This window comes from Acanthochromis polyacanthus, chromosome 9 (assembly GCF_021347895.1).
Source record: "Acanthochromis polyacanthus isolate Apoly-LR-REF ecotype Palm Island chromosome 9, KAUST_Apoly_ChrSc, whole genome shotgun sequence".
NCBI classification, from domain to species: Eukaryota; Metazoa; Chordata; class Actinopteri; family Pomacentridae; genus Acanthochromis; species Acanthochromis polyacanthus.
The window spans coordinates 26,248,853-26,260,847 of NC_067121.1; positions in this window are offsets into that span (position 1 = coordinate 26,248,853).

Sequence of the window (11,995 nt, forward strand, 5' to 3'; positions counted from 1 at the left end):
TCATTGGACAGGTTCCCATGAAGGTCACAGCTGTCAGATCATTACATGAGAGGATTGGGATGAGGTTTACATTGCTGCCAAAACAACCACTTCATCACCGCCGGGGAACATGTGAAGGTGGCACTTGTGCATCTCCAACATCGAATCTTTCTGCAGGATGCTGTCAGAATTGGAAATGTTGGAGGGGGAGGGGAAGCAAATATTGGCTCTCCCTGGCTCCATGGTGGGCTGACATGGCTGCATCTCACTCTTCATTAGGGTGGCCTCCTCACGTGTTTTTGGCAGAGGAGAATTACGGGCTGTATCTGATTAGGAAGGGGGGAAGCAAAGCAGAGCCCTTGAAAGCCTAATTGATTAGACTGTCTTTTTTTTTTATCCCTCTGCTCCCCTCTCCACACACACATCCTCTTAAATAAAGTGAGATGAATACAAATACTGGCAATGCAGGACCACACACCTGTCACCTCTCAGCTGCCAACTTAAACCTTACGGTCTGCCGCTAACAAGCTTGATTGTTGGGGAAACTTCAACAACAGATTCCTACACTTTTGCCTTTTTTTTGGTCAGAAAGTTAAAGCCATATAAAGCATTTACTAAGGGAAGACAGTGCTGAAATAATTTGAAAAAAAGTACGAGGAATGGACAGCGAACATATTGGCATTCAAAATCAAATACGTTTTATTGGAAGAGCTGCCAGAGACATGCAATCTGAGTTAGAGTTGTTGTTGTTTTTGTGGAGGACATTGATTCCAAGCAGAGAGGAATGTTGAGAGCAGCATCTCCAGCACAGCTAGCTAAATCAGCTATGCTCACATGGCTGCACAAAACTGAATGAGCCAGCGGCTTATCAGGACAAACAGGCAACACATTTTTAATGAATAATTAAAGCCAGTGAAAACATTGGCGTGCATCTTCTGCAATTCTGCTGATGTCATTGAACTCCTAGTGAAACTTGACACTTTGACGGAAACAGGTCGACTGATTTTATGTTTACTTCACAATGACTGACGCTGGTAGGATTACCGTGCCATGACAAACCTGGAGAATACTTATTATTGGTTTTTTAAAGTATTTACAGTTCATTAATAGTTGGCTCCAGTGCTGCACTCACATGTTTCTCTTGCTGTGTAGTCTACTATCAACCTCTGTTGTAGCTGTGGAAATGAAAACAAAGCAAATCAAGACTTAACAAAAATCTATTCACAGGGAATGCAAAAATGTATCGATTATATTTCTGGCATCCTTGAATCATCCAGAGAACTGTATGTCTTTATTCATCACAGTTGTTCTATGGTAGTGTAAATTGTGTGTGTGTGTATTTTAACTTTTTCGGTGTTGTGTATTTTGTTGTCCAGGATTCGTCTGACCCTTCCTCAGTAATTAAGTGGAAAGTCTTTCATTTCCTACACAGCAATTAAACATTTCTTTTAATTGCGTACAAACAATTTGCACGTCTCCATTAGATTGTGAACCACTCCTCTGTTAAAGCTGTTTCCAGGTCTTTCAGGTTGGAAGGCTTCCTTGCCATCACTCTGTTCTTCAGTCCACTGATTCTTGATGGGATTCAGGTCTGGACTCTGAGTCACTAAATGCTCATATTGTTCTCTTTTAGCCTTTTCTTGACCACTTTGGTGGTATGTTTTGGGTCATAATCTTGTTGGAAGGTCCAATGCTGCCTAAGGTCAGCTTTTATCTGACTGAAGTTTTGGTACACAATCTTTAAGGCTGTCCTCTTGTCATTTACTTTGACAAAATTGTCGGGTCCATTGGCTGAAAAACAAAACCCCTTTTAAACTACCTATTTTGCCAGTGCAGGGGTCACTTCTGCCTTCTCAAGCCGTTTGAGATTTCTCATAGTGTGAAACTCATTATACTTTGCACTGTGGCCACTAGCACTTGAAAACATGTGGCTGCCGCGTTTGCATGGTGAGAGTGCTGTAAAGGCTTTATGGCCTTTACTTGTCTTGTGAGTAGCCACAGCTCCAGACAATCTCTCACTGGTGGAACCTAATAGGAACCTTAGTTTAAAGTGAATTACATCATAGCTACACTGAATGTATGACAGTTATGCTGCAAAATACACCTTTCTACTCAATGCACATGTAACAGACTCTAAAAGTTTGGGGTCACTTAGAAATGTCTTTATTTTTTAAAGAAAAGCATTTTTTTTCCAATAAAGATAACACCAAATTAATCAGAAATACAGTCTAGACATTGTTAATGTGGTAAATGACTATTCTAGCGAGAAACAGATGATTTGTAATGGAATATCTACATAGGGGTACAGAGGAACATTTCCAGCAACCATCAGTCCTGTGTTCTAATGCTACATTGTGTTAGCTAATCATGCTGAAAGGCTAATTGATGATTAGAAAACCCTTGTGCAATTATGTTAGCACATGAATAAAAGTGTGAGTTTTCATGGAAAACATGAAATTGTCTGGGGGACCCCAATCTTTTGAACAGTAGTGTGTATTTGATGAAGGATTGTAGCAAAACAAAATAGTGAGCTTTCATGTTGGGATTGTTTTCTGTTTCACAGGACAGTGCATAGTTTGTGTATTATTGTTATATACATATCTGCAGACTACAGCAAATTCTACCAGGAGCAAAGTTCAGACCAGGACTCTCAATTGTAAGCCTGTTTTCTTCAGTGTACTCATTTCTTGTCTATTAGTAGTTTTATTTGAAAACTACAGACACTTTATGATCTATTTCTGTGTAAAAGCCATCCAGACCTCATGGAAAAAATAAAAACAGAAAACTGGCTTCTTTTTATGTTTGTAGTGTCTGTCTCCATGATACATGTGCACCACTTATGCGAGTAGCACATAAGTGGTGCATATGTGCCATGGACATATGCGTCGCTTATATGCTGCTCACACCTCTGGTTGTCGCCACGTTCGCTGAATATAATGGAAGCATAATGTTAAAGCATCTGCTCCATGAATGGTTCACATACATTATGCGTTCGGTGTAGCCACGGGCTTAAAATGCTCTCGAGCAGTGTAGAAATTACCAGCACCATTTGGAACTGAGTAAAAGCTTGCAATTTCTCCAAAAAGGAATTGTTAAAAATAGTCAGAATTTATTGTTTGCATCTCTAACATAATACGTTACTCTCATATGTCACTTGTTTATGTTATTTCCAGCCAGAAGAAAACCTATTGGTCTCATAAAATATCACTATAAATGGTTGAGGTGGTTAATGGCTGTATAAGTCATCAATAAAAGCTAAAATGTAGCAGGAAAAACTCAACAGAAATGTATTATCAATTATTCACATATAGCTTTTATTCCTGTTGTTGGCCCTCCAAGAAATCATTTCATTTCTGTCTCTCTGGTTGGCTTTGTGTGCCCTCTCTCTGGCCTCTGGCTTCTTTCTGCTCTCTGAATGCCATTTTTTTCAGAATAGCAGGGAGGTGACATCCCTCATGTCTTTGCGTGTGTGTGTGTGTGTGTGTGATGGTGAGACATAAATGTGTTTACAGTCACATTCGAGATGGATTGCACAGTATAGTGTTTCACCAACTATATTGTGAAGACACATCACAGGACGTATGAAGTGAAGTAGCGCAAATGAACACAACAGGCTACAACTTCTTTTGCTGCTCGACACAAAAAGAAAAACTGAAAGGTTCTCATATTCCAAGACTAATCTACAAGAGAAGTCTGAACACAACTGAAGGGCTCTTGGACACAGTTGTTGATTTTTTTTTTTTTTACTTTATATAAGATGTACAGTTTGTTGACATGCAGCCTCTGTCTGTCTTTAGAAAACAGGAGAGAAACAATAAGAAGACAAAATTGGGTTGAAAAAAGAAAATACAACGCTATTTGTTAAACTGCGCAGTCTTTGAGAAATTTATGGAAGTAAATGTAGTGTCCTCTGAAGTGACACAAAGACAAAAAAAGAGTTTGTGTGTGTGTGAAAGAGAGAGACAGAGAACAGATATTGCGGTTTAGGTGTGAAGGACTGTGTGGCCTGTGGTGTTGTGTTATCTACATTTCAGTACGTGAAATAACTGTGGACACACAGATAGCAAAGCAGTGATAAGGACAGATCTGCATAGCACTGCATGCCGGCTTAAAGTAGATTACCTGAAACATCAGTGCTTTGTAGTTGTATTTTAGAGGTTATCTTCTCTTCTGTCCTACGTATTTGATCCTGCAACACTCTCGCCATGCAAACGCTTCTATGAATCTGATATATTGTTGTACTGTGTAGCCTGGATATCTGAGGCCTCCTGTTCTGAGTCCAGAAAGAAGCGTTATGGCCACTTCCCCATTCAGCAGGAGGCAGCAGTGATGACAGACTTCCGCTGAATTGTAAAAACAGTTACCCTCTCCCTCCTTGTTTCTAGTTCTGCAGAATTCTCTAAAGAGGCCGTGTCAAACTTGGTTGAAGGATAATCAATAACAGGTAAGGACTGTGTTTTATGATGCACGGGCTTTTACACTGAAAAGATCAATTCTCTCCGACACTGTGCCAAGAACTAAAAAGATAAATACAGACTAATAGTGTCACTCAACAAAAGAGGATGGTAATGAAAATAAAGAGAAGAAAAACTTTTAATGTGTAGATTGATCATCAGCAGCTGTTTAGAATTCAAAAGATTACGCCTCACCAGTATTGTAGTTTACTACTCAGACATGCGAATCCTCCAGTCAGTGGCTCATCACAAACACTTATTTTGTACTTTGACCTTACATGCATATTAAAATGAATTTTGGACGCAACAAAACAACTTCTTTCAGGCATGATATTAAAATATTACAGTATGCTACCTATAAACTTTTACTGTTTACACTTGGTAGCCACTGCAGAACATATGAAAATGAATCCCACTGCATCACTAATAAAACCATTGGGACTGACAATGATGTCTAGTTCCAGTGTCGCAAAGTGATTCTAATGTTGTTAAAGGTCACGTTTTTAATGTTGTCTCCCTTTTAATTTGTAATATATATACAAAGCCCCCTACATTTATCTGTGCTTGTGCAGCAGACAGTGGGACTCTCTTACAGACGCTTCCCTTCTTTCTCTTTAGCCAGTCAGCAAACACAGGGCTACAGCTAATCTTATCATCATGACATTATGTATTTGTACATCCCCTATAGCTCATAGAGGATATCTCTGACTCAAGTAAACACTTGTTAAACACACAGACACGTACTCAGAATGGTAAGAAAACACCCATGCGCATAACCCCACAAATAGATGAGCTCATGGTCACACACACACACACACCCAACACAAAGGCAGCCAAAGCAGTTCAATGCAATATAAATGAGATGGCTATTTACACAGGGAGGGCTGTGATGTTGTGTTGGGGAATGTGGAGTTCAGACGGTCAAACAGATATCACTCCAATGCTCAGATCGTCAGCATGCAGAGGCAGACGATGGGAATTCCTGACAGAAACTCACATACGGCACGGCACAGATCTGAAGACCGACAAAATGTCACAAGACGCTGAAACTCAATTCAAAGACATATGTGGAAAGATAACAATAAAGCAAATCAAGCCAATTGCATGTAATGTGATCTTTAAACTGTGCCATGCTCATTTAAGTAACAAAGATTTAATCGATCAATTCCTTGTGTGTTTTCTTTGATGTCACACTAGAGCTGGGCGACACAGTTCAAAATATATCATGATAAAATGTTTCACTTCAGTCAAAGTTTCAGCCTAATTTAAAAAAAAAAAAAGAAAAAAGACCAGGACGAAAAAGGTAGCTATTGGTGCAAAACTGACTTCACACACAATACAAATAAATAAAAAAAGAAGTAGTCAAAAAGAAATCAAAGTTTTATCAAACCCCTTAACAAAGTGATAAAATTAGGTCTACATACTGCAATATTACAACTTTCCTTTTGATATCTTTATATATGGCAATCCATCCAAAGTTGATGTTTCCCTTGAAACCGCCAATGCCAATCTAATAGAGGTGCTCTAATGTTTACTGAAAAATTGAAAATAAACTGTGAGATATTTCAAACTGAATCATGGGCCATGGTCGAAAGAAAAAAATAAACACCGTTACTAGGAAGTGAATGTCAGTGCGCTGTGGTTCTGTGGTTCTATGCCAATGTCAAACTGCTTCCACTGGCCCCTCAAGGTCACGATGGGGTAAATAAAAACAATGTAGCTGGCATTTGAACAAGCATATGCTGCTGTTATTATCGTTGTTGGTAACTGTAAGGAAAGTTAGTCAGAGGAGCATTAATACAAGTACCATCTGAGCACATGAATACTATAAAAATGTTTAAACTAAACATCCTAACATTTCACTATTGAAAGATTCTTGGATTTTTGCAGAATCTAATACCAGTGGTGTTTGGTTATAATGTTGTTCTGTATGCATGGTCATGATTTGTTTTTGTTTTTTTGTGCAAAACCACATTAATGCAAAACCCTTGTAATATCAAGCTTTCCATAACCAAAAGCGCAACATATTGCTCGTGTAGTCTAATATGTTCTCTCCGCTCAATACAGCTGCATAGAAGGCTCATAGTAACCTACTTTTTACAGTGAAGGGCAGATTTTCTCCGGCTCCAGGTGCTAATGTGATAATGCTTGAGTGTCTGCCTGTCATTCCCCTTGGACTGTAGGGTATGCTTTTTACAAGGCTGTATTATCCCCGCCATAATGCTTTTCCACAAAGGACTCACAGTGCCACACTATAGCATTGTGGAGGGGAAAATTGCAGCCCCTCCACTCCTATGCAACAACTTTATTCAGCTGTCCACGTAAAGTAGTGCCCTACCTGTTTTTCAAACAATGCTTACAGCAGATGCATTCAATTGAGCCAATTGAACAGCACAGAGAACACAATGTGCCGCGGCAGGTTTAGTGCATCAGCGACAGGAACAATGTGTGTGGCGCTGATAGTGCTCAACTGATGGCACATTTTATCTAATAATATGAGTGGAACATGTACATAGGGAGAAAAAATGGACACAGAGACTCAAGCAGTGAGAAATTATATTGTGTCTGACAACGTTATTCTTGTTTGTGTGAATGAGCGTCAGTGCAGTAATAAGAATATATCTAAAAAAAAAAGGAAACTGTAGAAAAATGAAAGATGTTTCTGCACAAAATAGAAGCTGAGGTTTTTCAAAGAGGTCGAATAAGTTCACGCAGGCCAAAGAAGTTGAACTACAGCAAGTATCAGTGTCTATCAATGCTAAAGTTTTATTTATAAGCCAAAAATGTTTTACAACCGCTTCAAAAATAGCATGATCATCAGACTACAGACAAGAGAAACAGTGGTTTTCATACTCTGCTTTTTACTTTTATTAGAAGTTATTTACAGTTTGTGTGGATGGTAGTATATAAACCAAAGTACAAAAAGCAACGTTATCCAGAGCATAAAGATGTAAATTAAAGGCCCTTTTGTGTCTTTTTCAGAACAGTTATGGTTAGTCTGAAAATGGGACCAGTTCAAGCAAAGCTATTCAGAAATTCACAGCATATTCAGATTCTCGTCTCCGCTTCAATACTGGCCCAGGGACACAAAGCAGGGAGCGGTGCAGTTATTACAGCCGTAATTAGACTGATTCAGATACCGAGACAGGCTTCAGAATGTGACCACGCTCCTGTGATCAGGTCCCTGAATGTATATTTTATTTTGCCATCTATGCACATTCTGACTTGAATGTTTTTGTCTTGTTTGAAAATGTTCAAAGACGACTAATTTCAAGTGAGTTATGAACAGTGCTGCATACACTGGATGTATGGAGAACATCAACTCAGACAGCAGGAAGGTTGGTGGAGGTGAGAAAGCACCACAGTAGCAGGTACAGTATGACTGTATAACATGAAGACAGCAGCATCTTTTGGCATGTAGAAACAGTAGGATAGACTGAAGAGTACGCAGTTAAACTTGCCTGCTTTGCTTAAAATATCATATGACTGACATTTATCTGGATCAGCTCATTGCTCGCACAGAATGTCTTAATTTTTCCTGTCTGACAGTGAGTTGTTATAGAAACCAGGGTGCCAATTCCTAAATTAGCAGTTCCTGAACTTCTAAATCCTTCTAGTATTCTTTCTACATGGACTGTTGGGACTCTGTCTCAAAGTGGTACACAAATAATTGGGTAAATGTGATAAAGTCAGAAGTTTATATTAAGAGTAGTTGCTATATAACACGATGAGAGCTGGTAAAAACACATTCCAGTCAGTTGCTTAACAGATTGTGAGTTGAGCTGCTCTTAAAAAAGACAAAGTTAGAAATACAGGAAAATGTCCTCATCGAGCAAATGTGTGCTGTTTTTCTCATTTCTTAGCATTTCAATTTCCCATTGAGCTTTTGAAGTTTCCACATTATAGTGAGCTTTATGGGTGCCTGGATGGCTATCAAGTTGCTCCTCTTTTGTGGCTATTTGCTTAAAAAAAACTGCATTTTTCAGCTTACACTTCTTGTTGAAGCTAACAAGAAAAGCACTCGGAGTGCGCAGTACTCTGCCATGGCTGCTCAGTCGTATGATTTCTGATGGCTGAGTCCCGATAAGTCAGCAGGCAGCTGATGTAGTGTTCACTTGTAGTCATAGTTACAGTGACGCCGTGCCACTATCTCACAATGATACAGAAATATTCAACAAATCCGTGGATCTAGACTATAAGCCTTATCACTACCAAAACCTAATCAGTTGGTCCTTGTCATTTCTGACCTTCCCTGAAAATTTCACCCAATCCTGTTAATCCGTTTTATAAGTTTTTGAGCCTGTCATTTGTAGAATTCTAAGGCAGAAAGGCTCAGTCATGGCATTAAATGTGAATTTGACTTATGATAGGACACATATATCACAAAAATGTTAGCTGAAATACTGGATTTTCATCAGAAGTAGCCTTAAAGTCTTACTGAGATGAAATCGCATGTTTTCGTTTTCTCTGGTATCACATTGCTCACTGTCCATTAAAATATAAATTTGATCTATATTTTCATTAAGCAGTAACCTTCACTGTTTCATGTCAGTGACATTGACTAACTGCCAGACAGCAACATGACACAAAAAGACCTCTGAAGAGACTTTAAAGCATGACCCGCATTAGCTTTCGACCTAACGTTTCCCATTTATCTCCCAGCTCATATGTCTTACACTGCATCTTGGCTTTCTGACCAAGCGATCAAACATTCACCAAAGTAAAAGTATTTCAAACATCACTTTAGAGGTTATAGCTACAGCTGTAGGACACTGAGCAGTCTAAAGAAACTTACTGGCAAACTTGGACCTCAGTTAATTTAGATGCAAAATGATGTGATCCTTCATCTTCAATGACACTGTCAACAAAACATGGCCGGCCTTTACCTTCTAAGCCGCATTTAGCATTACGACGGTGCAGCTGCTGAGTCAACAGCCTGCCAACATTTTTTCTTTTAATAAAGAGAAAATATACATAAAAGCCCCCAAAATGATTTTGACATGATTTTGGACTGCAAGGAGGATGACATATTGGTAAGATGCTTGTGTCCCTTTATTCCATTTTAATACTGCAGTAAATTAGTTCTGGCAAAGCTGTCTGGGACCTGATTTATATGAGACGTGCAATCATTTTTCGATAAGTCTGCTCTTTGTGCTACACCGGGGACACGTGTGAAAAGCAAAGTCGCGAATGCTGTAAATAAAAATCACAACGTGTCACTCCACAGTGAACCCACGCCATGTGTCATGAAACTTATCTGCACCCCCATATGTAAGCGAATTGTAAAACAACCACCCCTTGCTCTGTCACTCACCTGAGGCTCTTCTATTTCTGTGTGCTGCTGCAATAAAAACCTCTCCCCTGACTTTCTGAAAGTGACTTTCAGTGCCTAACCATGTAGGCCATGATAATGTTGGCCATTTTCATAGGGGGGAGTGAGGGGTACTTGGCTTTTTCAATAAACCTCTGGTGATGTGTTTTGTAATGCATTGGTTATACTTCACAGTAAAAACCCATTCTGTTCCTTTGCCAGCCACTGCACTTCTCCCTAAATTGCCTTTTCTCCAACTGCCATTTGTTATGCTTTCCACTCTGCTGCGCAGATATCATTTATTTATTTTATGAAACAACAACCCCGTCACAACAAAACAGCCTCACCCCCTGCACACCTACAGACTGACAGGTGGATGGATGGAAGGATGAGCCGACGGACAGACAGACGGATGCCTAAACAAATGGATGGATGATGGATGAGCGCAATTGTTATTGAGCTGGATAATAGGGATGAATGAATAGAGGGACGGACAGACCGCTGGGTAGATGTAAGAAATTAACGTCCAGTCAGTTTCTGTATAAGCCAAATACCTCATAGAACGATGTGGAAGAGGGAAAAATGGAGCGAGAAAAGAAGTAGTCCCAAGTTACTGATTCCCCATTATGTGAAACTCAATTTTCCCTCCTGCTTCTCTTTTATCTGGTGCCATTATGGAGACTGTGTTTGTCTGGTGGCAGGGAAATAGGCCTGCTTTGTTTAGACTAGTGTCAGCTATAATGAAAAAGCACCATCAACTCAGAACGGGGGCTCTGTGCAGTGTCTATCGCGACACTCAGCAGATAATAACTATTGATTGCTATCCAGAGACAAGAAAAAAAGTGAAAGAGAAAAGGAAGATGGACAGAGAGAGTAGGGGTGGGGATTAAACATCTATTTCCCCCCCCCCCTCTTTCACCAATTATATCTTTGCACTTAAATGAAATTGCTATTACAAAGTCGCCACACAATAAAATACCTCAGATTTCAAAGGAAGCATCATATCCCTCTAACAGACAATCAGCCACATTTTTATACAATTTTAATCCAAAATCTTCAACAGGGAGCTCACTTCAGTTTCCTCAGGCCTTCCATTTTGCCTGTGTTCAAACCTCTGCCCTGTATTTTAAGAGCTGTCAGGTTCCTGCTGAGGTGCACGCAGCTATCATTAAAACTCCATTTAATATTTCATAGCTGTGAGTAAAAAAGATCTGTAGTGTTTGCATCTCCTACTGGCTTTGACTTTGCAAATCCTCTCAGCAACACTGAGGCCCACATAAAAGGCTCATTGCAGTAGATAAAGGTGACACTCCAATAACTCATTCACGGACGTCAGAGGGAGACTTTCTGACACCGAGACTCACTGACCTGACCTCAGGCAGTAACAGCACAGCCCTCGGTGCTGATTTTTCCATAATGAATGTTCTCAGCCATCGATTTTGCATTCCAGCAACCCTCTGTGCCTCCATATTGATCCCAGCGGCTTTTATATGTAGATAAAAGGAGAACGTGTAAAGTGTTAAACGGGTATGACAGCTGGATCTCTGTCGGTCACAGAATTTGCAAGCGGTTCACGTCACTTCGACATCACACCTCTTTAAATCAACGGCAACTGTAATCAAGTCGTCCTGTGCAATGGCTCAGCTAGCTGCATGCAATACACTCTCTGTGATTGATTAACTGGCTTTAAGAAAGTGACTTTCTCATCAGAATTTTCATTTTTCATTACAGTGTCTTCTGTTACCAAGGGTGTAGGTGCTTAACAACGTATTACCCTCAAACAGAACAGAAAAACATTTATTCATTTCACTGAAGCTGTTTTGTTTAAGCTTGTTTTGCATTTGTAGATACGCGAGCTCAGCTACGCCAAAGCTGTAGATGCCTCTGAGCATGCATCTGCATATGTTTAATGCTAGTTCGCTGGGATTTAAAACCTGACACCAAATCCTGTAGATTACATTCAAGCAGCATGTGTGCAACCTGACATGTCCACTATGAAATGCACTGTGTGTGTGCCCCCGTCTGCTTGAGATTCCAGCGAAACAGAAGCCAAAGGATGGAGGGATGCAGTGCCATCATTAACATAAAGGACACGAAAGCAGCTGTGGTGCATATTCTGAATTGAACCGCTTTGATCTTTACTTAAATGTGCGTGTCATCACCATCTTATTTGTATACAGTATCTGTGCTTTCATTTTAAAAGGATTATGCATTATTTTTCTGTGAGACATAACTAACAAACATCTTAGAA